Raw genomic sequence first — 24925 nt, 5'->3', positions numbered from 1 at the left:
AATTTAAACTTCAGATCACAGAATTTTATGTAGCTAAGAATTTTAAAATAAAATTACTTTTTAAGTTAATGAAATTTAAACCAGATCATTTAATATTTAATCCTTACTATATTTAACAAGTAAACATAAATGAGACTCCATACAGATTATGGAAATTAGCAACAGAATTAGCAACACAAAGCATATCTAAGGAAGAAAAAATCAGCTCTTTCCCTAACATGCTACAAATGATGACCAATAGTCTTAATTTTAAATCATTTGAATGGGGTTTAGATGCTACAGTAGGGACCAATCAAGTAATAAGACACCATTATCTCTGTCTTCCAAACAGTCCCTCTTTATCTTGTGTAACCTCCTCAGCTTTGCTTGTCGGATCTGACTATAGCATTCTAAGTAAGGACATATTTATATTAAAGAAGTGGGATTACATTTTCAACCCATTTCTTCACATCCTGTTGCTCTTCACCATCCTAAGAGCATTTTTATTTTAGCCTAACATTAAGGACTTTATAGAGACCATTTTAGAAGTTGTATTAAATTGTAATTTGTTTCTTCTTGTTACTTTGCCGACATGCTGGAAGAATGCCAGCAATTACTCACAGGTATTTATAAAATGAAATTTTTCTTTCAAAACATACAAATTGGCATTACTAGGAATGAAAACCCCTCATGCACCAAATCATGAGCAACATGCCCAGATAGCTCAGAAAAGTACTTCACAAGTCTGTGTTCTACAAAGACTATGCGAGCACAAAAGTGGTAGCTGTAATTGTGAGGGGTAACTTTGCTCATAAAAACAAGTAAAGCAGAAGACACTGCAAGTTACTTACAGGGAGTTAGCAAAGGTCCAAGTGTGTGTGATGCACATCCCCAGTAGTTCCTCTGCTCCACAGCAATGTCAGTCATGGATAGCCAGTCCTACGTGTCTGAAAATCCACAGCAAAGAGTGTTGACTGGCAGTGCTCTGGGAGTTACTTTGCTTTTAGGAGGCTGACTGCATTCTTTGTGCTTTTGGCAGCATCACTGAAAACAAAAAGCATTCTTGGATCTGAATTTTGTTTTCAATTGTTGAAAATGATTTCTGAATCCAAAAGAATATAGCTTTGCATCTGTTAGGATCTACAATGTTGAAAAGATCAAAAACTTATTTTGCCTGGTAAACTGAGCAAACACAGTATGGACGTTAAAGAGAAAACGTCTATAGAAAATACACTTTTAGATGTTAAATCTTTGAAAGTGTGCATGTCTTAGTTTAGAAGAAATTTAACATACTTTCCCATTAAGTTTTATTTATAATTTTTAAATTGTCTGTGTATATTTTGGGGTACATTCAAAATTTAACTCAAATTTGAAAAATATAACTAGCCTGCTTCTGTGCTGTGATATGATGTGATTAACTGCTTCTCCTGTTGACAAAAACTTAACTACTTTCAGTGTAATGTTTTTCTAGTGACTCAGATGTAACCTTGATCACCCCTTCTTCTCTTAAGTCCTCAGAACACTCTTGTCACAGGCAGCCATACTTTTCCAGAATAATACTAAACAGCTTGAGAACTTATTCAGTCTTCAGTTCTAACTATATCATTTTCTGCTGCCTCTGATCAATGTCGAGTACTGCTTTACCCTGGTGTATTGTTTTCTTTCCTGCCCGTATTTCTGAACAAGTCTATTTAGATAGTCTGTTTCATGAATTTTAACATCAAACTCTATCCTTACCTGTTTTGCCTTAAAAAAAAAATAAGCTTCCTGGAATCCCATAACATCCTAACTTCAGAGCAGCTGTCTACCTAGTAAAATAAAGACATAACTTCATTATCCCTGGTTAGCTAAACCCAGCTAGCACTGGAAACAATAGCCCACAAAGAAGGGTGCAGCACAAGGTTTGTGATGCAGGAGTCCACAGGACCCTTTTTCCGGGATCCTTGGAAACACTGCAATTTTGTTGTGGAAGGCCAGCACAGCCCTTGATCTGACCACATAAAATTGAGGAACTACTCTTTCATGAGGGCCTTCTTCAGTATTCCAGTCTCAAAACTACTTTCTTCCTAATTGTATTTAACATATGCACTGTCTCTGCCACTGCAGATCCCACTCGCTATCCTGAAACAAAAGCAGGTGCTGTGAGTACTGCCACATATTTTGTTAATAACTATATTTATCCCAAAATCCCACACTGCAGTATCATAATTTTTTACTAAAACATTTTCAGCACTGTTTATGTAATATCACTTATTTATCCTCATAAGAGCTAATATAACACCTGCCAAATCAGGCAGAAACAGATATCTTCTGTTTGTGATAACATGTCTCCGACCTGTAAAAACGCATATGACATCTCAGTGCAGAATTATGACACAATTTTCCCGTTTTGTATGTTTCCTTCTCACACTTCCACTTACTCCTGGTTTACACTCTGAAACAGTTCTATGAAGTCTCTACCCCTTTTAAAAGCCAGATAGAGCTCGATGGTTGAATACTAAGCTGGTTTTTTTAAATTTAGTATTTATTGTTCTCTAAATGAAAATGTTTATTCTGTTGTAAAATTCTATTAAAATCTTGAACACAGTACAGTGATGAGCTGCTACACTTATTATGTGCATATAAAACCACATATATATTTATATATGCTAATTCATTTAGAACACCCCTTATTTAGGAAATGTATTATTCATTATGATCTCAATAACTACTAAAAAACTAAAAAGCAATGCACTACTAACCACTATGAAAGTAAAAATACTGTATTTCCTAAAAATATTCTTTAACAGGCATAAACTCTGCAACATCCATTTTCCTGACTTTATTTATTTAGAGACTAAATCTAAAAATCTCATTGATTTCATTTGTTTCTATTTCCATCACATTATAAAATAAGTGAAAGGAGGTCATAGGCCATGTTCTCAGCTGGCAAAAAATGGCATAGCTAACAGAGAAATGTTTTATGCTAGCTGACAATCTAGCCCCATGTTTCTAAACATTACTCGCTATTTTAAAACATATTTTTCATTTAAAGAATATGAGCCAATGGAATATGGAATATATACACAGAAGACTGTGGAGCATACTGCCTGTAATTACAGAAATTAATGTCAGATTAGTACCTAGTATTAGTCTTTGCTAAGATAATCGATGTTCCTTCTAGACAAAAGAAATGCAAAAGATTTCCTAACTGCACTTTAGAACGCAGCCTAATACAGGGCTACATGGGAGTAACTTTTTACAGTGGAATTTATAGAAGAAAGTATGTAGGGAATTCGCTGAAGAGGAGATGGTGACACACTACGTTGAAGGAGAAATAGCCAAGCTAAAAAGAGGCTATATATAGGATTCATAAAGCAGTGGTGAGGGGATAAATCATTAACACATTAAAACACATTAACAGTAACACGTTAAAAAATGGTCTTCATAATTAGGAATAAATGAGTCAAAGCTGGGATGAAGTTTTCAACACAGTGAAGGACCCGAATATCCAGAGAAGAAAATCACTCTGAAGGCTGGACTGATTTTAATGGCATGAAATTTAAAAGTACAGAATACAGAATAACATATTTAGAGACTAAATGTGGAGAATGTTTCTGCAAGATCAAGCTAAACTCCTGAGTGGGTTAAATTTTTAGAATTGTTGTTATGTAAATACTTAAAGCCTGGAGAAAGATGTTGCAGTACATGGGAATGACACTTTTTAGTGACAACTTTGGAGGCACGAAGTCCAGAGCATGTGGTGCAGGAGTACAAGTTCCTTCCGCTTGGAAATGGGTTCTGACTGGAATCTCATTCGAGATCTTGGACTAAAAGGGATTTATCACTGTCACGTTGTTTGCACTTTTCTAAGTCCCCTTCAGATCAGCTAATCCCATATCTGGTAGGAAGAAACAGGCTACTTCTGTATTTGCTAGCTTGTCAGACTTCCTCTGATGCTCTGGCAGCTAATACCACGCTAAAACATGAGATTGGTAGGACTTGCTTTGACTTTTCTTTATCCCTGGCAAAACAGATTTGAAGAACTAGGCTGAGCAGCCACTGCTTTGCAGCTACAAATCTGACTGCTGGGTTTGAGCATTTGCTGGAATGTTCTTCATCAATGTCATAATTTTAAATTTTCTGCTTAATTCATCTACCAGCCATAACTGATCATATTCTATAGCAAATAACCTATTAGAAACATACATTGGTATGAAGTTTTTTTATAAAAATATGTCACACCAAAATCTTACATTGGGATTCGTAAACAGAAATCCTTTCTTCCACTTTAAGTCTACCTGCTCTGCCAAAATTTCCTTCTCAAATAAATTTCTTCTTCCAGCATCAGTCACTCCTTTATCTCAGCTCTTGCAATGCTGTATAGAAAAGGTCAGCTCCAAGCAACACTACTTTGTGGCCTTCTCTTTACCTAGTACTGGATATCTCTTCTCATCTCTGTTGGATGCAACAGTGCTAGTTTCTCCTCTTTCTGAAGTGGCTTAGGAAAAGCACTCTTCTCCATTTCAGAGTCTGCTTCTTTGCTCCATTCTTATTTAGAAAAAGATGAAGCGTAAACATCAGCAGCTCATTTAACATAACACAGCACAAGTTCCTTGGTACCCAAATATACAAATCAAAGCCAACACTGGTAATGTTTTTTTGCAGCTGAGATGATATGTTAAAGAAGGATACTTTATGTTCCCCTACTTTAAGAGAAATGCCAGATAAAATTGCTACTGCTTAAATGGTGCCTGACTGAAGATCTTGTTAAGACGTGGAATAGACAGAGCAATAAAAAGGATATTCCCACCTTGTAACTCAAATCTATACTACTGAAACTAGTTGAGAATGAAAAGTCTGTCTACATGTTAAATCTGCACTGGACATCTCACCTTTCCTCCAAAACTGCCAGGTGCTGTACTTGGCAACACTGGTATCAATCCATTGGATATCCAGTTGTATCTACCTGCATTTTCACTCTTTTTTCTAAGCAAATACCTGGCCTGACAGTGTTTTTCCTCTACTTTCTCTCCAGAAATTTATTCAACAGGTTTTTAATAACTTACCTTCTTCCACTAACATTAGTTATGCTTTCTTTTCTTCACATTCTGTCTTTAAATCTTTTATCCTCCTCCACAGTTCCTGATTTTTCTTCAGTAACCATTTGTATTTCTTTGCATTACATCTCATGTTAGAAGCATATTCGTCCTCTCCTCCTCTTTCAGTCTTTATCTTAACATCAATCTTTATTTCAGTCTTTATCTTTTTCCTAAAAGTCATTCTCAGTTTCCACATACTTCCTTTTCCAAAGATTTCTAATCAGTTCACTAATCCAGAAAGCTATATTTCTTTCTTCTTTCTGGAGATTATTCATTGTTCAGTTGTTCTTGCTGTCTGTCTGTGTTACACTCAGCTTGCACTGAGCCACCCAGCTCAGCGGCAGCTGTTAGTTGTTTCGGGAAAACCTATGCATATATGATGAGATTATATCCAAGTAGCAGTAAGAACCCTAACACTCCTTGCATCCACACATAAAACATCTTAATGTTTGCTAAAGAAGTCTAACAGGCATAAAGCAGCCAGGGCTCCAGTTCTGCAGTTGCACCAGTATGCTCAGGGAGAGCTAGAGCTCAGTTTTACATAGCTGCTTCTGTATGTTTAGATGCTGTGACTCAGCTGGGAATGAAAGACAACTAGGAGATGCTAAGGACTCTCACTTTCTGCAGCTTTTGGTCTGCCTCACGATAAGTTTCACATCAGCTCAAAACACTGAAGAACATATACAAATTTCCACTAAAATTGCAGTCTGTTGCAGCGGATCTTGTGAGTGATTGAAGTCCCTTCTTGTTTAGAAAGTTCCTTTACTATATTTAACTGTAACACTCCGGAGAGGCTTTGCAGGAACTGACAACATCAGATGTAGAGGCAAATTATGAAGTATGCCAGATGATGAGGGATGAAACTGCCTACACATGAAGGAATACTATGTGAATCTGCCCGTTCTGGTCAGATCTGAGCTCTACAGGGTATAGCAGCGGTTCCTATATCTTTCACAACCCAGTCCAATGCTGTGTTACAAAAAGCAATCTGGACATTTTCTTCCTGCTAATAACTCCAGCAGGATCTTGCCTGTATAATTAAAGAGCAATACAGCAACTTTAAATTTAACCACTTAACATTTAATTTACTAGCCATGAGTATATATTTTGGTTTTTAATGTTAAATTAGGTGAGTAAGTTTTACAGTTTGTGTTGTGATAATACAATAAAATTCTGGTCAAAATAACCACAGAATGTATATACAAGGTGAAGACACTGTATCATAGACGAAAGAGCCCTCTACCTCAATGAATAATTCATTTCTGAACCATGGAGATGATAAAAATCTGAGAACAATAAATAGATATAATCTACACCACAAAGCTTGGGAGTGCTGAGTGGGGGCTACTCACTTGAGCTCAAAGACAGCGGAAACAGTTCAGTTCTAGCTGCCCTGCTGAAAATGCCAAGGCTTTTATCTACTGTGTTAATATAATCACAACTATGATCACGATCACTTCAACCTCAGGTGCAAAGAAAATACTACAGCAGAAAAGCAGCCGTGAATTGTTTCTAAGCCAACTAAAGAAAACAGGTAGAACATGTTGCTAATCCAAGTTGATGACAAGAGCGTGGAAAATTAAAAGACCTTTACTCCAAAAAGATGTTCAGTGGCTGGAGGCAGAGAATGTAGGAAATTTACTGTGGGCTGTAATAATTGCTATCTGCCCTGGGAAATGGCATTAAGGCCAGAGCAGTCATGGCTCCATGCAAGCACATCCTCTAATTATTGAAAAACCTGTGTAGAGTCTCAATGTTAATCAGTCTCTCAGAGACTTCAGCTTTATGTGGTTAGTGCAGATTTATGGCATTTTTCTTTTCTTGTTATTAAAACTGATATTTCACAAGGAAGAAACTATCTCCAGACAACTGTTAAAATGCAAAGTTTCAGTCATAAAAGAGAACTGCAGGATTATTCTGAGACTATTCCACAGAGAACCCAAACAAGATGGGTAAGAAACAAAACATCAAAGACACAAGGAAAAATGGAAAGAGATGAGATTTTAAAATATTAACTAAAGATGCAACAGTTGGCCTATAGATTCAAGAGGTTATAGTGTAATTAATTAAGTGCTTGTTACAATTAGGGAAATAAACAGTGCATATAATAACACAACATGAATAATACATAACTATAAAAAAAGTAAAACAAATTGAGAGGTTTGCATGGCCACATTACCAGAGTTATTTGCATTACTGTATCAATGATATCATCAGAAAACAAACCAACCTAGATCTTTAAATTCTATCACACGGCCACAGTTTGCTTTCTTTTACTAGTGCTGCAGTAATAGTATAATGTACAATTTCTGATTACCCCACTGGGATTATTCTAAATTATATTTTGGTCCATAATGCTGAAGTAATTTTGAAATACTACACACAATGGTCTTTGCCAAATAATATATTTAATCAATAGTGTTTCAGAGTTTCTACCAACTGTGTCTGTAAATTTCTGGCAGACAAAGTGGAAAAAGTTGTGTGTCTCACAATCTTTTCTCTTACTCTTACATATTACATCAACCCCTGCTTTCCAGAAGTACCTGCCACTTCATAAATAGTAGAACCCTGGGAAAGTTCACAGAAGTGAAACCATAAAAACTGCAAACTTCTATGTCACTGACAGGATTTGAGAAGGGCTTGAGGGGGGAAGATAGATGTGTTAGTCACACATCATTTAGTTGTTAGTTGTCACCATTTGGAAAAATATGAAATAACAGGTCTAATTTATCTACAGGTTTTAATTTACTAGTGATGGCTCATTGCTCTTCAGTGGCCTAAATTAGCATCAAAATAATCTTTCTGAAAAGACATGCATAAATACTGCATGAGAACTGACCATAGATTGTACTTGTAACCCAGAAGTGGCACATTTACTCTGTATAGAAAGACTGTGCAAGATACCAAATTATCTATATGGCAACAGGTAGTTCAAAAGATGTAACTGGAATAAGCAGTGGGAATGCCTGAATCAGAGCACAAGACTGGAATCAAAAACAGATATGTAAACTGACACCTGACATCAGCTCTTTATTTCACTTACAATGCTAATGCTTGGAAAGAAAATAAGGACTAAAATACCATGGATATATGGGCAGGAAAGATGCAGAACGATTTAAAGTATAAAAAATTGTATGAAAAAGCAAGCAATGTGTGTTCAAGAAGTCTCTCATCAGCATACAAAGCTCTTCGATAGAAAGACATCTAGGACACTATCTTAGACTAACTTCCAGTCCATAACCTTAACTGTGATGGTACGATAACTTAAATCCACTCGCATGCACTCAGCAGTGAATCACAGATGCAGTTTTTACTACCTGATTTACTCTGAAGATGCAAAAATCAGGCAAACAATGAAGAAAAATTAAAGCAGTCAAGTGCTTTATCTGCTGTAAAGATTATGACCAAGTCCACCTCACAACCAGAACACGTATTTCTCTTTTTGGATTGAATTTGAACTAACATCAGCTAATCTTGGGAGGAAAAACACGCAGTGTGATCAGCATTTTATTCTCAGAATGGCATTTGAAAAATGTATCCCCATATGAAGTAATTTGGCTGCTACCAACACAACTAATACTGCAATAATGGTTGCAATAGCAAATAAAAATAACAGGGGAAGCAAAGAAAGCTGCGCATGCTAGTGTGTTTGTGAGCCAGGCAAAAGTAATTAGACTGATGATTACTAATTACAGATTATAACTCATATGTCTATCAAAGACTAAAACCACTCTGTAATACTCTACTTGATGTTTTGCATATAACAGTTTAGATCTCTACATATTGTTACCTGTATATGTTTCTGTTTCTCAGTAATAGCTACCACTCTCTACCTCAGTAATAAGATGGATGTCCAGAAAACATTGAGGGATAATAACATGATGCTGAATTGCAACTGCATGCAGATTATATATTGTATATAAACATAGACATGAAAGTCTAGGTTTTCACATTTGTTTCTCTATCTGCATAAATTTAACTGTGCACTTGAATTCTTAAATGTTAACTTTTTTTAGCACATTAATTTTAAAACATGAAAAACTGAGTTTTACTGGGTGAAATATGATATGAAGTGTCACCATTATAAAATACAGTATTCCACAGTTATTACCACTGTTGCTACTTATAGTGTCTTAAACAATTGCTACAGAAATCCTGTAGTAGTATTTTAAAAAGGAGGAGAAATGCTTGATTTGTACGGGTAAATATAATTTGCATTCTCAAAACTGTTTTAATGCAGAGGAAAATTAGCAATAGTTAGTCAATTTAACTGTCAAATCATACATATAATTACCAGCTATATTTATCCTCTGCCTCAGCTATGCAAACATACAAAATTATAAGTGCTATTTATCTTACAATGCATTATTATCAATTAGTGGAAATACAGCTGACAGCATCAAAAATATAAAGAGAAAGCAAATTTTTCTAAAGAGTTATTTCACTGCTCTTCTAACCTGCCACTTACTGGCCTTATAATAATGAGAGATTATTCCACCTTTTAAAAAGAAATACAAGATTTTTTTGATAAGTAACTATCTAAATGAATGGAATCTTTTAAGACTGAATAGCAGGTTTGATTTGAGCTTCTTCACTTTTAAATGGAGCAGATACTCTGCAAAGACTCCAAACATTTAAATCAAAATTGTTCCATTAAGCACTCTGTGGCTATATAAGAACATATGTATGATTTTCATTTTATTTAATTAATTACTTAATTTTGATTCATTTTATAAGCCATCCACAATTTTATGTTGATACCCTAATTTTACCATTACTTGTACTAGATACTGTAAGTGGTGTCTTGATGTGTTTTCATGTACATAAATCAGTTATCTGAGATGAATGGAACTTGACTAAATCTTTCCTGGGAAGAACAAAATACATAACTCTTATTTAACTTCCACATGGATATGACTGTGCCATAACAAGTATGATCTGCTTTTCTGAGCATGCCTGGCTGTGTACTAAGTTTACAGTGTTTCTGGGTGTCCCTGTGGTCCTGCCTGCCTAGTCCCTGTGTGTAGCAATGCAGCATATTTTGTCTCTCTTCAAGAGATGATGTAAACGTACTGAGGAAAATTTACTAAGATAAAGACAGCAAAACCAAGGAACTGCTTTTATAGGAATAAGGCCCATTTTGCTATGCATTCAAGGAATAATCAAGAAGTAGCTGTAAACGAGAGAAAGAAACACCAGTAGCTGAAGGGGAACACTAGGTGCAAGGAAGAAGAATCACTAGCTCTTTGGAAAGATCTGCTTGAAAACAAACCAAATAACTGTCACATCTTTTTGTCCAGCTCTGTATATTGTTAAAATTAAAAACAGTGAAGTGTAGGATCTCTGCAATGCCTGTATTTCATACACTTCAATCATCACATTTCTCTGCTGCGGTACTTCAAGAATCTATGCCAATTAATTCGCAATTGAAAAAAGAAATACTAAAATCCTGAAGGCTCTTGGGGAACTTGTCTTTGCAATGAGTCCTCCCTGGTTGGACCTAGCTCCCAGAGGAGTGTGCAAGACAGGGAAACTGCATGCTAAGACTGTACAGAGAGACTGAAAGGCAGTGCCTAAGCTCTACTCGGGTTGAAAAGGGTAAGGATTTACTATGAGGCCTTAGCAAGAATTCAGATGCAGAGTTTAGAGGGTACACAAGAAGGCAGATGTTAAAATTACAAAATTAGGTGATTATAAAATTACAATGTAGGTGATTATAAAGTTACATTATGCAAGATTCTTAACCGTGACCTTTTTAAGAATTATGGCAGAAAAGGCTGGCTTGCAAAGCAGATAGGAGGAATTTTGTTGATTTCCATACTTGTTACCCAACACCACCATCCCAAGCCAATTCTACCATTTTTCTCTGCCTCTTTAGTTAGCCTTGGTTTAGCAATGCAGTCATGCTACTGCCAGTTCCAAATATACATCTGAACCCTTTCCCCCATCAGACTGAGCACCTGTAGCTAGCTCTTTCCATTCTGTATCCTGCAACAAGCCACTCCATTTTTTGTAATGTTGTCCTATGGCTTTACCAGTGACTACCGACCTTCAGTGAGCAGAGGCACAGGCACATCCTGGCTGAATCCTCCATACTGGGTTCTGAAGGCCAGGGTGCTGACATTACAGTGTGTCATCCAGCAGGAGATAATGTTGAATTTCACTGTGGATGTTAGCTTCTAATCTTTCTTGCATTAAACTCAAATTATCATCTTGAAAACTGCTGTAATCCATGTCCCAGCTGAGCTGTTACTAAACTACAATTTCAGTTCAGCTTGTTTCAAGAGAGAGATACTATGTACTTAGCCAAAACTATTTAAATAACATTGTTCAAACAAATTATCATTAACCACCCTGTAAGAACATTTATCTGGCAGCATTTAAGACAAAGCTGTTGTTGTTATGACACAAATGCAACAAACTGTTACAAATGTTTTGAAATCATAGTCAAGTCCAAAGAAAAGGAACCCTTAGCATCATCCTCCCTTCTTTCTGGAGCTGAGAGATTTAAAATTCAGAAAGCCTGCATATTTGTGGAAAAATGATGGTCAGGATAGAGCAAGGTAGACAATATGCCTGAATTTTCTACATCTGAGGAAACTGAGGTGTAAAAATGCTACATATATGTGTACTCCAGCTACAATACCGTGAAGCTGGTCCACAGAAGACCTGATGCCAGGAACATCCATTTTCAATAAACAGTGTGCTCTCCCAAAGCCTAATTCATAACAAACTGTCTGATACAAACTTCTGGTTCACGTTTGGAAAAGAATTTGACTCAACAGTTTTGGCCATGTGGCCACCAGAAGGTACAGGCATTGACGTCAAAGTCTACTGCAACTGCACATAAATACAACTTCAGCTATTACCATAGCAATAGGTCTTTTTCAGGATTTATGGTCCTAAACTGTCATTGCCAGGCACTATCTTCAATTTCACTCTCCAAAAGAAGTTACTCTGACTAGGTAAGCAAGCAGAAAAGGGGTAAGGCTAGACTGGACCAGTATTACCTTGAGTTACACTTAGATGTGCCTGTAGACTGAGGGACAATAAACGTCACCTTCACCTCCAAACACTTTGTTTTGAAGCAGATCTATAAAGAATGAGTGAAGCTGTTCTTCCAGGGACACAGGGACAGTGGCTTACGCTGGGGAACTCCTGCTCCCGTTCAGGACATCTTGGAACAAGTTTTAAATCTTCATTCTCTTTGCACAGTAGAGAAGAAAATCAGACAAATGTTACTGATTTCAACAGTGTATCATTCCAACAGAAGCTCTGTGCCCTGGCAGTACTTCACTGAATTCTCTGGCTTCACCAGTTCAGTTATTATTTTTGTATTATCTGGTAATTTAGATACAGTTATTGTAAATATTCTGTGTTAAATATTCTCTACACTCCCCAGAGTTTTGTACCCTGTTTTATACTTCTCCTGTTTTTATCAGTTGTCACCTATTGTATCTCAGTATTTTACTCTGGGGTGCTTCAATTATATATGAATGTGGTGTGCTTCACAGCAGCTAGTTTCCATTTGCCATCTAAATATCTTTGTACATTAATGGAGTGACCTACATTTAACTTTGCAGACAGTTGTGCAGATCTACTGTATTTCAGCTTTGGGGTTTTTTTTGTCTGCTTGCTATTATTTGATCATTGATTTCTAGCTGGTTTATCTCTGCTTTCCGAATCAAAAATAAAATGGGAAAAGGGAGGAAAAAGGGTTAGGAAAGAAGTCACAGAGCCTACCCTAAACCTGGAGGGAAAGAGGCTAGCTTGTGATATTAGAGGGCCCATCTGACCTAAGAAGTTTAGTCATACTGGCTCCCTTGGTGGAGTTCACGTACTTAAGCTCGGCAATTTCTTTAAAAAATGTCTATTACAAGAAAGAGTAGCTTGTCCGGTTTTAATGTCTTACTAGTAGCAGTAATTATTTGCAAACTTTGGTAGTACCCCACAAGACTTATTTTCACAAGTGCTTTGATCTCACAACTAAGTAGAAGCTGTTTTCCCAGTACTCCTGAAAATAAGACACTTGGAAAACAGAGCAGCAAGATCCCTGCTCTAAGAGTATTGCCTACACAGACAAAAGCCAGGTAAAGAAGGCAGGCATATGGACAGGCATTGACATTTATATGAATCTCCTTTGACTTATTTTCAGAAAATATTTGCAATGTCCAACACACATAAATGTGTTTGATACTTGTGTAACTTTTTTACATGAATATAAATACACTGAAGGAAAATCAAGTGTACCTTACATCATGCTTCCCTATGCTACTTATACAGTATCACAGGATAGTGAAATAGAATTATCAATTCTTATAACTTTGAGGTTGGACTGTAAGTCTTGAAATCACATGAAATACGAAACAGAGCACTACATTGTCAAAACCGTCTTTCTTTTTATCAGATTTTTTTTTCCTCACCTACTTGTCAGATGTCTTCGCCTCAGTCTATATTATTCAGAAAACGTAGTCGGTAGAAAACATACACTGAAGAAGCATGACCTGCCCACAAAGCTTATGGCTGACCATGAGTGTTTTAAGGGTGTTCCCACTTCTTAAAGTTACTTCACAGAGCAGATGATGAACTTTTCAAACTCATGGAAAGTATGGGGGCTTTTAAGGAATATGGATATTATGACTCATACATTTCATTAAGCAGTCACTTGCTGCTTGTATCTGAATTTCATATTCAAACATCCATTTAATAAAATGCCAGTGTTCAGAAAAATATATAAAACAATAAGCCTATATTCTTGTAGGGAAAAAAAAAATTCTCAGTAATAGAAGAATAGAAAATAGCTGCATAGGGACAAAAATAATTTGAAGCAGAAGCCTTATATATATAGAAATATAACATTGTATTTGTTTTGATTTTTGCTGTTCTGAATTCCATCATCACCTAATGTACCTTTTAGACTACTTTGAAATAACTTTTAAAGTAAATAATTTGGTAGGACTTTTTTAATCAATTGTTAATTCATGATTTGAGTGGCAGTCTCACTAATCAGGAAAGCAGCATGAACAAGTGGTAAGTAAATACAAATCAGAATGCATCAAGAAATAAATGTCTGAAAAAGCCAGCAATGCACTGGGGGATTTTCTGACTTCAAATCTGCGCAAATACAGATTGAGTTTAAGATGTGTGGTTATTGGTTAAACAATTTTTAATGAAATATAATGACCTATGTGCTCTTAAATGGATAATTTATGTGCAATGTTATTGTCTCTCAAGGTTTAATTAAATGTTTGCCTTGTGGCTAATCAGCTGCAATTAATAAACGAAGCCTATATTCATGTCACTGATAGGGAATGTTAAAATGGCCTCCATTAGAATTTCAGTATCACTTTTGTGGATGGTTGGTAACAATAATCTAATGTATCAGAAATTTCTACAAACTAATTCGGTAAGGACACTAAGACTGAATTGCATCAATATAATGCAACGTTTTCATCACAATGCATAATTTTAAGTTCAGTTTGGAGGTAAGTACCTAGAAGTACTTAATGTGGAAGTGTATGCCTACAAAGTGCTTCCATCCCCAAAGTTTCCAAAGTTCAATTTAAACATTTACTATACCTAAAAAGAGCAACACTTTTTAGCCTTACAGATACAGTGGGAGAAAAAACATCCATTAATCGCCACACCTACTGAACCCAAAGGATCTGAACTGTCTCTGGCATGATACACTAAATTTTGTCTTAGGACTATGTAACAACAACACATTATTTTGCTAGATATGGAATTTCCATCTTTTACACTCATGCTACTTTAAGTTATAAACATTAATAGGTAAGCATTAAAAATGTAGGTGAGCCTCCACAGGGTACTCTCCCACCCAAATACATTATATAAATCACTGGCTAACAGAGTACAGGCCAAAGACACCACTGGCTGTCACTGACAGTGTTCCAGAAATCAGCTATAAAGAGAATTTCAGATCTCCTGACCTCAAAGGACATCTGTTCTACTTAGTTAACACATTGTTATTTATCATTTACACTGCAGTAGTGCACAAAGGTCTCAGGGCTAGGCTCCATCACGAAATGTTATCTGCAAATAATATGTAGTTACTTGTCTGTATCAGTGTTTAAGATAAGAGGCAATCAACAGGTGTGACCAGAACTAGAAAACATTAATGGAAGAAGAGTTTAATAACAATTAAGAATAAAAAATCTTCAGGGACCAAATGCAAAACATCAGAGTTTCAACTTACTGCGCAAAAAAATTATCCTTCAGTGCAACTTAATATGAGCACCTTTTGCTGGCAGTCTTTCTGATTATTCACCAATTTAAGCATAATCAATCGGACAAGGAAGAGAACCGTCCAGGATAATTCTATTGTCATCACTTAAGTCATTCATTTTGATTGCACCTCCTTTGATTTAGTTAGATTCTCGTTCAGCCACAAGTCATACCATGTACCGAATCATGAAATTCACTCAGAGGTAATGAAAGAGTGTAAGTATTACTGTCTTCTATTAGTATAAAGAAAGGCATATTTAATTACAGTACAGTAAGGATATTGCTGTGTATTTTGTCTCAGGAAATTAAAACTTATGTAAGAATAACTTATTTCTCTTGGGGTTGTAAAGACATCTTTATCTGTAAGTCATTGTTCTTTTAAACAGGCTTCCATTTATTACAGAATGAAGACTCTACAAATTAAAGCTATTGAGCACAGTTCTCCATGAAACAAAGCTTGTCCCAGCATATACCAGAATAAACAGACAATGACACACTGAATACACAAAACACAGTGAAGTTCTCTAAATGTGATTACAGTGGCTGTTTCTATCAGTTAATAATATCAGTTCTACACATAAAACATTTTTTATAAAAAGCTCTATAGGATAAACAGTCTTAACCTAATTCTGATTACTATTTTCCATTCAATCATGAAGGAGACCTTCAAACTCACTTGCCTGAGGCACTGAGAGGCTCCAGGTCTTTGACGCTCATGAAAGAAAGATAACAATCACTCTTTAGGGGAGAGAGATCTTATTATACGTACCCCGTGGGGTTTTTTTATCCTTTATCAAACTGCACCTTTGTGGGCCTTTAATTTCTTAATGGGTTGTTTATCCTTTCCCCCATAATTCATGATGATACGCTAGATGTCACATAGACATTATTATGGTGATGAAAAAGTAGCACTGATGAGCCAAGTCAGTGATATAGTTTAACTTTTTATATAAATCTTTCTAGACAGCTTTCAAAAGAAGGCAAAACAAGTAAGTTGCTGGTGTTACAAATGTTTCAGTAAGTGAAAATCTATCTGATGCATACGTATAAATCTATGAGTACTAATACCAGAAATAAGTAAACAATACCACAGAACCAGGAGGAGGTATTAATGGGATAAATTTCAGTTTATTGTGAAGAAAGGGAGTGGGAAAGGGAGTGGGAGCAAATATATTAAATGCATGCTGGGGCAGTTTACTCTCTAATGCATGTAGAATATAAGGCCTATAATGACATGATATAAAATACTTAAGACTATGAGTTTTGGAAAGCAGTGTTACTTGCGACTCCATCATTCAAGAATAAGTTTAGTGGGTGATCTCAGGCAAATGCTAATAAAACCTTTGTACAATGTCACCTTTGTTTATCCTAGACATGTCTCTCAGGCTAAAGAAATACTGCTCTAGACACTTCTGAGATGTGCTAGGTTACCATGAATCCAGTTATCATTTGCAGTAGTCATAAAATTGAAGTGCAGTATCTCTGGACCTTCCAGGACTACAAATTAATGTTTCCACCCTCTTTTTAACAACACAAAACTAAAATTTCTAGGCATGCAGAACAATAAGACCTGAAGAGGAGAAATTTTTGCCCATTGTAGTCCTTATTTCAATGGCTGAAGAAATGCTACTTTTGTAAAAATAAAAAAATAAATATATTTTCTCTTTTTTTGTGGCATATCCTCTTCCCTAGTACCTATTTCTACCAAGGCACATTTCATACTTTCATAAACACTCAGACTAGATTGTTACTGAAATAACCATATGTTGTTTTAGTAAACCAAAATTGTATTTATCCTTTATTTTAACTATATCGGCCCTTAGACCTATTTGTTTAGAGCTAAACTGGGAAGGATTGCTACTTATGTTAGTAAATATGAGTGGTTCTATTTGAACTCAATGGAACAACTTATATAAATAAATGCTCACAAGTGTGTTAGTGTTAACGCAGTCCAATTTTGCTTAGTTTCCCACTACAGTGTTTGAACTGACATAATCAAAGAGAAATTGAAATCCTAATAAAACAAAAGCTTATGGTGTCTAATCCTTTTGCTGTAATGCTGCTGTGGAACGCTTCCATCTAAACACCAGCTGAAAGCTACAGCAAAATGAAACACAGCAAGAACTGTGAAGTAAAGATTTTGGAGACTTGTGTTCTCTGTCAAATATCTGGCTCTTTCCTGAGCCTATTATGCCAGCAACGGAACTTGGCAATGATCTAGTACTTCAATGCATAATATGTATACAGTGAATAGTGAGAGTAGAGATTCTTATAGTAATTTTTACACTGTAATTTTTTTGATCTTCATCAGCACTGCTGTCTCCATCATCACTCAAACAGAAAGCTAAAAAAGGACATACATGATGTAGAGACCTTGAGGCTGGTTACACAGGATGCAAGTGCCGCATTAGAAAAACAATGAAAATCTTTAGTTGGTATGATACTACTTAGATCTAAATATGTATTTGCCATAAAGAAAAAATCAGTGGCAAATCCTCCAATTTAGCTGGGTATTCCAACTGCCTCTGAAATTAAGAGATGGCTCTTGTAGGAAAAGTAACTTTCATAGAATCATAGAATCATTAAGGTTGGAGAAGACCTCTAAGGTCATCAAGTCCAACCATCAACCCAAAACTACTATGCCTGCTAAACCATGTCCTGAAGTGCCACATCTACGCGGTTTTTGAATACCTCCAGGGATGGTCACTCCACCACTCCCCTGGGCAGCCTGTTCCCATGCCTGACTACTCTTTCAGTAAAGAAACTTTTCCTAGTATCCAACCTAAAAATCCCCTGATGCAACTTGAGGCCATTGCCTCTCATCCTATTGCTAGTGACTTGGAAGAAGAAACCAACCCCTGTCTCACCACAACCTCCTTTCAGGTAGTTGTAGAGAGCAATAAGGTCACCCCTCAGCCTTCTCTTCTCCACACTAAACAGTCCCAGTTCCCTCAGCCGCTCCTCATAAGGCTTTTTCTCCAGACCTTTCACCAGCTTTGTTGCCCTTCTCTGGACACGCTCCAGAACCTCAATGTCCTTCTTGTAGTGAGAGGCCCAAAACTGAACACAGTACTCCAGGTACTCGAGCCTCAACAGTGCCGAGTACAGGGGGACAATAACTTCCCCAGTCCTGCTGGCCACACTATTCCTGATACAAGCCAGGATGCCATTGGCCTTCTTGGCCACCTGGGCACACTGCTGGCTCATGTTCAGCCAGCTGTCAACCAACACCCCCAGGTCCTTTTCTGCTGGGCAGCTTTCCAGCCACTCTTCCCCAAGCCTGTAGCGTTGCATGGGGTTGAAGAGTCTGCCGAAAAAGAAAAACATTCTAATGTACCTGGGGAAGTGTAAAAGAAAACCATTTCTGGTGGTACTCGGCCTATGATAACTACTTACATCAGTAAGTTACACATTTCACTAACACAGGAATATCAGAAAGGTAGAAATGCTGTTTACTTCTGACATTTAAAAGGAAAAGATGCATAGGAAAAATTAATCATTTTATGGAAATCATTTTATGGAAAGATAATCTCTTTTGAGACATGACAGGTTTCCTGTTATTTGGCTTTAAAGGAAGTTCATACAAAAAATCGAAAATTGAAGTTAGAAGTATTGACTGCAAAACCTTACAGGATCTGTCTACAGAAAACCTGTTTTTCTTAGGTTTTGTGTATTTCACTTGGTATGAAAAACAACAGCAGTGCCACAGTCAACTTTCGGTTCAAGTTTGTGCCAAAGCAGTACCTAGCTTAGTGTGCCATCCAAGGTCTCAAAGAGTTGCAGAATCTTCTCATTCGCATCCTTTTGACTCTGACCCCGGCATTGGTGGAGTAGGAAGTTTGACTGAAGAAATCCTGGCAACTTCCGAGATTATTTCTGTTCCATCAGCCTGTCATGTCTCCACACCTGCAGCCCACAGCAGCCAGCACTAGTTTCTATAGCTTTTGCATACTTGGTACATCTTTGTATACTGATTGCTGCCTGGTAGCATGCTCAGTGTTGCCCCCTCCAGTTCCCTGGTTTTGTATTTTTGACACTTTGACCTTTTCTCCTCCTTTTTTTCATATTTTTCTCCATGATCACTTTAGCTTTCACCAGGTCTCTCTCTTTCCCCTCGTCTAAAGTGGAGGAGTGGGGACATTTCAATTTTGTTTTCTTCTGCAGTGGACAAGTTCACAGGCAACAGGAATATCAAAACTACCAGGAACCAAAGATGGACAGTTAGGCAAGAGTCAAAAAAAATTTATTTTTTTTTTTTTACATAGTTCAAGTAATAGCGCACAGGTTCTTAACTAGTTTTATGAGCAGTATTCGAGTATTCAGTATTCAAGAGTATCCACGTGTGTTCTGGCAAGTTTTTGGCATTGCTGCATTTAAGCACAAACAGTAGTATATTAGCAATTACTTTTTCATGCAACCATTAAAGCTGCACAAATACATTTCCTGAGGGCACCAGCTACTCAAAGTGATCAAAATATTGCACTTTTTGTCTCTTCAGGTTACATTTTTGAATATGCCAACATCTGAACACCAAGTTTTGTTCAAACATATTAATTTTTCACACAAAGAGATTTTGCAAAGTTGATCTGCTATAAAATGTTATCCTTCATTAGACATTATCATTGCTTACAGAATTGGAAGAAGACCTCCCCCAATAATAGGAACAAAAAGTGTTAGCAACTGAATTTTTTTTTTTTCTTTTTCCACAGACAGAGACCCTTTCCCTTCAGGACTTGCAGGCCAAATATTTCTAGGCCAATTATATTGGTGCTACAACAGAGCACTGTAATAGGAGTTGGTTTCATCCTTAACCACAGAAAGGCTACTGCCTCTTCGCACTACTATATAGATGTAGACTGCCTCTGATTCTTTGCTAAAGAGTGTCCTCTCTAAGTTACATATTGTTTGGCATGCAGGATCCTTTGAACACATCTGCGTAACAAAATTCTTACTTTGCTTCCAAGTCAAATGAATTATATATGCTTAACACAGAAGATGCAGCCATGGTGTAAAGTGGTTGCTTGTGAAGTACTTCAGGTATCATTCCAGAATATTACCAGTAATTTCAAATCTTCTATCTTTTCAGTTTTTACAAGTTTTCATTGTAAGTTTACGTATAGGATATAAATAATTGTCATTGATGTGCTTCATCCAAAAAGCCATACGATAATAAGTCAAACACTTTACTGAAGTCTAATCAAATTATATCAATATGTGAAACCTGCAGCCTCATTAAGAAAACAAAGTCTGTTTGCCAGGCTCTATTTCTCTGCCAAGATATGTATTTTTTTTTAGCAGAAGCCCATATTAATTGGAATTATCTGTTACTTTTTAAATTCTTTGTTAACCGAGTTTTATATTGGCTGTTACGCATTTTGCCTATCTGCAATGTCACATTGATAAACTACTATTGTCCCATTTTTCCATTTAAACTATTAGAACAACACTAGCTTTACCCTCTTTATGTAAATGTTTTAGTGTTGCAAGACCTTCTGAATATGAGCATTGATTGTGCATACAACTTCTTGACATGTCATGGTTTAACCCCAGCTGGCAACTAAGCACCAAACAGCCACTTACTCCCTTCTAAGCAGGATGGGGGAGAGAATCAGAAGGGTAAAAGTGTGAAAACTCATGGGTTGAGATGAAGACAGTTTAATAGGTAAAGCAAAAACTGCACGCACAAGCAAAGCAAAATAAAGAATTCATTCACTACTTCCAACCAGCAGGCAGGTGTTCAGCCATCCTCGGGAAAGCAGGGCTCCATCATGTGTGACAGTTTACTTAGAAAGACAAATGCCATCACTCCGAACGTCACCCCCCTTGCTTCTTCTTCCTCCAGCTGTATCTGCTGACCACGACGCCATGTGGTGTGGAAGATCCCTTTGGTCATTTGGGGTCAGCTGTCCCGGCTACGTCCCCTCCCAGCTTCTTGCGCACCTCCAGCCTACCCGCTGGTGGGGTGGCGTGAGGAACAGAAAAGCCCTTGACTCTGTGTAAGCACTGCTTAGCAGTAACTAAAACATCCCTGTATCATCAACACTGTTTACAGCACAAATCCAAACCACAGCTCCACACTAGGTACTATGAAGATAATTAACTCTATCCCAGCCAAAACCTGCATACGTTCATTCAAAACTCTAATGACAGTTTTCTTTTAATAACTGAAGATGAACTGTCTTCCTACATGATAATTTGAATAGAAAACAACTCTTCAATACCACACAGCATAACTACACCAGCTGCCATCTTCCCAAATGCACAAAAGAAATATGTATATGTTTTAACATTCCAAGCTTGTCACTAATTATGGTTAAAGCTGACATCTTCATCCCTTAATAGGGTCTTCGCACTACTTAGATCATTTTCTATATTCTGTACTTGAAAAAAACCTTTCTTTTTCTTCATTTTAACACTGTTGACCATATGTATATTTCCCTTATAACATATTCCTTCCAACAGTAATTTTCTACAATTCCTAGCTTCCAGTGTACAGTTAGATACCACACTCCTTATTCTATTGCATAGATGTTTTCCTTGTAAACCACCCTGGTTTTTCAGCAAATGTATTCCTTACTTGTGGGATTATGACTTTGTGGGTATCTGGGCTAACATCCTTAAACAGTTTCCAATTATCATTCTCCCATTTCAGACTAAATTATTTCTCCCAAAAGATTTACCTTATAATAGTATTCGCCTTTATAAAATTAGCCCTTTCGAAGCACTAAGTATACATATTATTGGTTTGGGCTTAATTCTGTTTGCACATAACAAATGGGAGCAAATCATTATCAGTTACACCTAAGCTATGGCTAATTTTTAGTTCTCTGATCAATTCCTTTTCATCTGACAAGATGAGGTCTAATAAAGAATTCCCCTGTGTGGGATGCAATGCATTTTGAGTTAGGAAAATTGACATTTAAAATATTTTGAAATTCCAAGTACCTTTTAACAGTAGCAGCATGAGACCTCCAGCATATGTCACTCAGATTGAAATTCACTGCAGTACAGCAGTGTTTTCCCTATATGTTGTAGGTGGGTAAGGCATAGGTCATGCTGTTCTCTAGTGTCATTTGATATCAGCTAAGTACCCTGTCAGCTTCTGACTTATCTGTTAGAACATTGACCCATAAACATTCAAGATCATTTGCTTCCGATTGCCATCAACTCAGAAACAGGTAATGCCATTTTTGAAGTGCTTTCTGTCCACCTGATCCTTCCAAAATAGATTGTAACAATTGATTTGGACATTCCAGTTTTCCAACCACTTTTAGCAATAAAAACTAGGTCAAAGCTGTGCTAAAAAAATGACCTCTTCTGCTGGTGTCAAGTTTCCAACAGTAAAAAAAAGAGGCTACTGAAAAATCTCTGCTCTTTGTATTCTTTAGCATCCCAGTTATGGTTTCTCTAGTAATTTTCATTTGCACTTACCAAAAGCTCATTGGTTCCTTCTCACTGTTTTCCTTTCTTACAAAGTTCCAGACTCCCTGGCTAACCAGTCCCTTAGAACTGTTCCTTTGTTACAGTAAATGAAGCAGCAGGCTCTCCTCAACAGAAAATGACAAAATTTTCCACAAACCAAAAGCTTTCATGTTATGTCACTTACTTAGAGGGTTAGTCTTTTCTACGTGTGTTTCTCCATTGCTCGAAAGTCCTGGGGAATGTCAGAGATCAGAGGTTCTGAAACAGAAAAGCCTGCTCACTGCAGTGTTCACCGATAATCTGAGACACTGCCCACAAACCTTCCATTAAGTATCGATATGATATTGTCACTGACACTGCTCTTGACAACTTCAGAAACTTACTTGGCTTTGAGAGGTGCTCCCATCTGAGATAAGCGCATTTGGAGCTCATCTGAGCTCCAAGAAAGCACGCAAACGCTTTCCGTTATCTGGAGGACCCGTTAATGCTGAACTCCCGGAGCTGGGCTGACTTCTCACAGCGCCCGCATTTTTCGCGGTCTAAATCGGACTCTACGGCTCACCTGGCCTGCGGGCCCCTGCCCGAAGGGAAGGAATCGCGGCGCCTGCTCCTCACGCCTCGGGGGCCGCCCGCCTCACAGAGGCCACGGCCAGGGCCGGCCTCCAGGAGCCGGCGGGGCCTGGCGACGCCGGGTCCAGGGAATGCTGCGAGGCGGGAGGCCGGCCCTCAGCACCGCCCGCCCCCGTCGCCATGGCGAGGCCGCGGGCGTCCCGCGGAGCGGCCCGGCTGCAGCGGCGGCGCTGGGGCCGAGCCGGCGCGGGGAGCCGGGCCGCCAACGCCGCGACCCTTGGCGGCCCCTTCTGCTGCCCGCCCTGCGCGGGGCGCGCCCGCCATCTCTCCTCGGGCGGCGGCGGGGAGTAATGGAGCCGTTAAGCGCCGGGCGCGCCGGTGAGGACCTCGTCCTGCGGCCGCGCCACGAGTGGAGGTCCGCTCTCTTTGAAAGTTCAACTAATCTATATATATGTAGAGATTTTTTTTTTTAAGAGGCTGAGACAGCCCCAGAGCCGAGGGTTGAGGGTGTGCAGCGTATGGGGGTGGTTAACAGGCGAAGTGCCGCTGGCTGGTGGTGGGTGGAGGCCGGAAAGCAGCGGAGGGCGGCTGCCTGCCCGCAGCCGGGGCTGCGGAGCCACACGGCCGGAGGAGGTGCAGGATATGGGTCGAGCGCTGCCTGGGGCCGTGACCTCATCCAGGTTACATGAAACAAGTTACATCTATCACGCTGGCTATAGATTTTAAAAATTGATTGGGTTTTCTAATCAATCAGACCAGCGCTTTCCGTGTAATAACGCGGCGTGGCTGTAGGCCTGTCCTGTCGCACCCTGACAGCCTTTCGTTTTGTGAGGTGCCAGGAAGCAGCGCACACGCCCGCACAGGCAGCTGGTGGCAGCCCTGCCTGCTTCCCAGGCTGCCTCCCTTTCCCGGACATCCACAGCCCCCACTCAGGTCCACGCATGCCCCAGAAAACGCGCGGGAAGAGCGAGGCGGCAGTGAGCAGGTTTCCTAAAACAGGTCGGGAAAGGCCGTTACAATCAGCTGGTGTTTTACCTTCGGCTTCAGTGCACGCTGGAGCGCTTCCAGCCTGTGGGGAGATTCCCTTGATCATGTGATTAAATACAGCACCCCTTTAGAAACAAACTGCGCTGCCTTGTCTTTCGCCAAATTCTGTGGGTGTTTGGTAAATAAATGAGATGTGGCTTGCGCCTTATGATAAAGGAGTAAGATGTAAAGCGGTTAGCACTCTTGAAATGACCAGCAACGAAATTTATGTGAATGTAATAGCATGCGTTTCAGAAGGATGTGTTGCTGATACCTTCTGTCATGTGTCTCTGTGGTTGTAATTTAGCCATAAAAATTACAGTTACCTTGGAAATGAGGGGGAAACACCATCCATTTCACTGTGAAAGCAACCTCCCATCTCTAAAACAAAAATTAAATTGACATTATTATGAAGCAGATTTGGGTGAGGTTTTTTTTTTTTTATTCCCAAGCTTTGAGTTTGAAATAGGAGTCAGGGCAATAGTTTTAATCCCTGTGAGGCAGTAATGGACTCAGAAAAATGTCTGTGTGTATGCCTTGAAGGAAGGGGTTAAAGGGATTTTAATAGAAGTGGCATTACCTAACAGTTGCTGTGCATTTAA

At 38.2% G+C, this 24925-nt stretch overlaps 1 long non-coding RNA gene across 1 annotated transcript; it reads right to left on the bottom strand.

Moving 5' to 3' along the window:
* Window positions 1–854: 854 nt before the first annotated feature.
* On the bottom strand, window positions 855–23413 carry LOC142361553 (uncharacterized). Its single transcript, XR_012764167.1, has 3 exons — window positions 23290–23413; window positions 22912–22985; window positions 855–926 (listed from the first exon to the last, which is right to left on the bottom strand). It is a non-coding gene; the product is annotated as an uncharacterized LOC142361553 (long non-coding RNA).
* Window positions 23414–24925: the final 1512 nt, after the last annotated feature.

This window comes from Opisthocomus hoazin, chromosome 5 (genome assembly GCF_030867145.1).
Source record: "Opisthocomus hoazin isolate bOpiHoa1 chromosome 5, bOpiHoa1.hap1, whole genome shotgun sequence".
In the NCBI taxonomy this organism is placed as follows: domain Eukaryota; kingdom Metazoa; phylum Chordata; class Aves; order Opisthocomiformes; family Opisthocomidae; genus Opisthocomus; species Opisthocomus hoazin.
The sequence above is the reverse complement of the archived record's forward strand: the minus strand, read 5'-3'. Positions and strand labels throughout refer to the sequence as shown.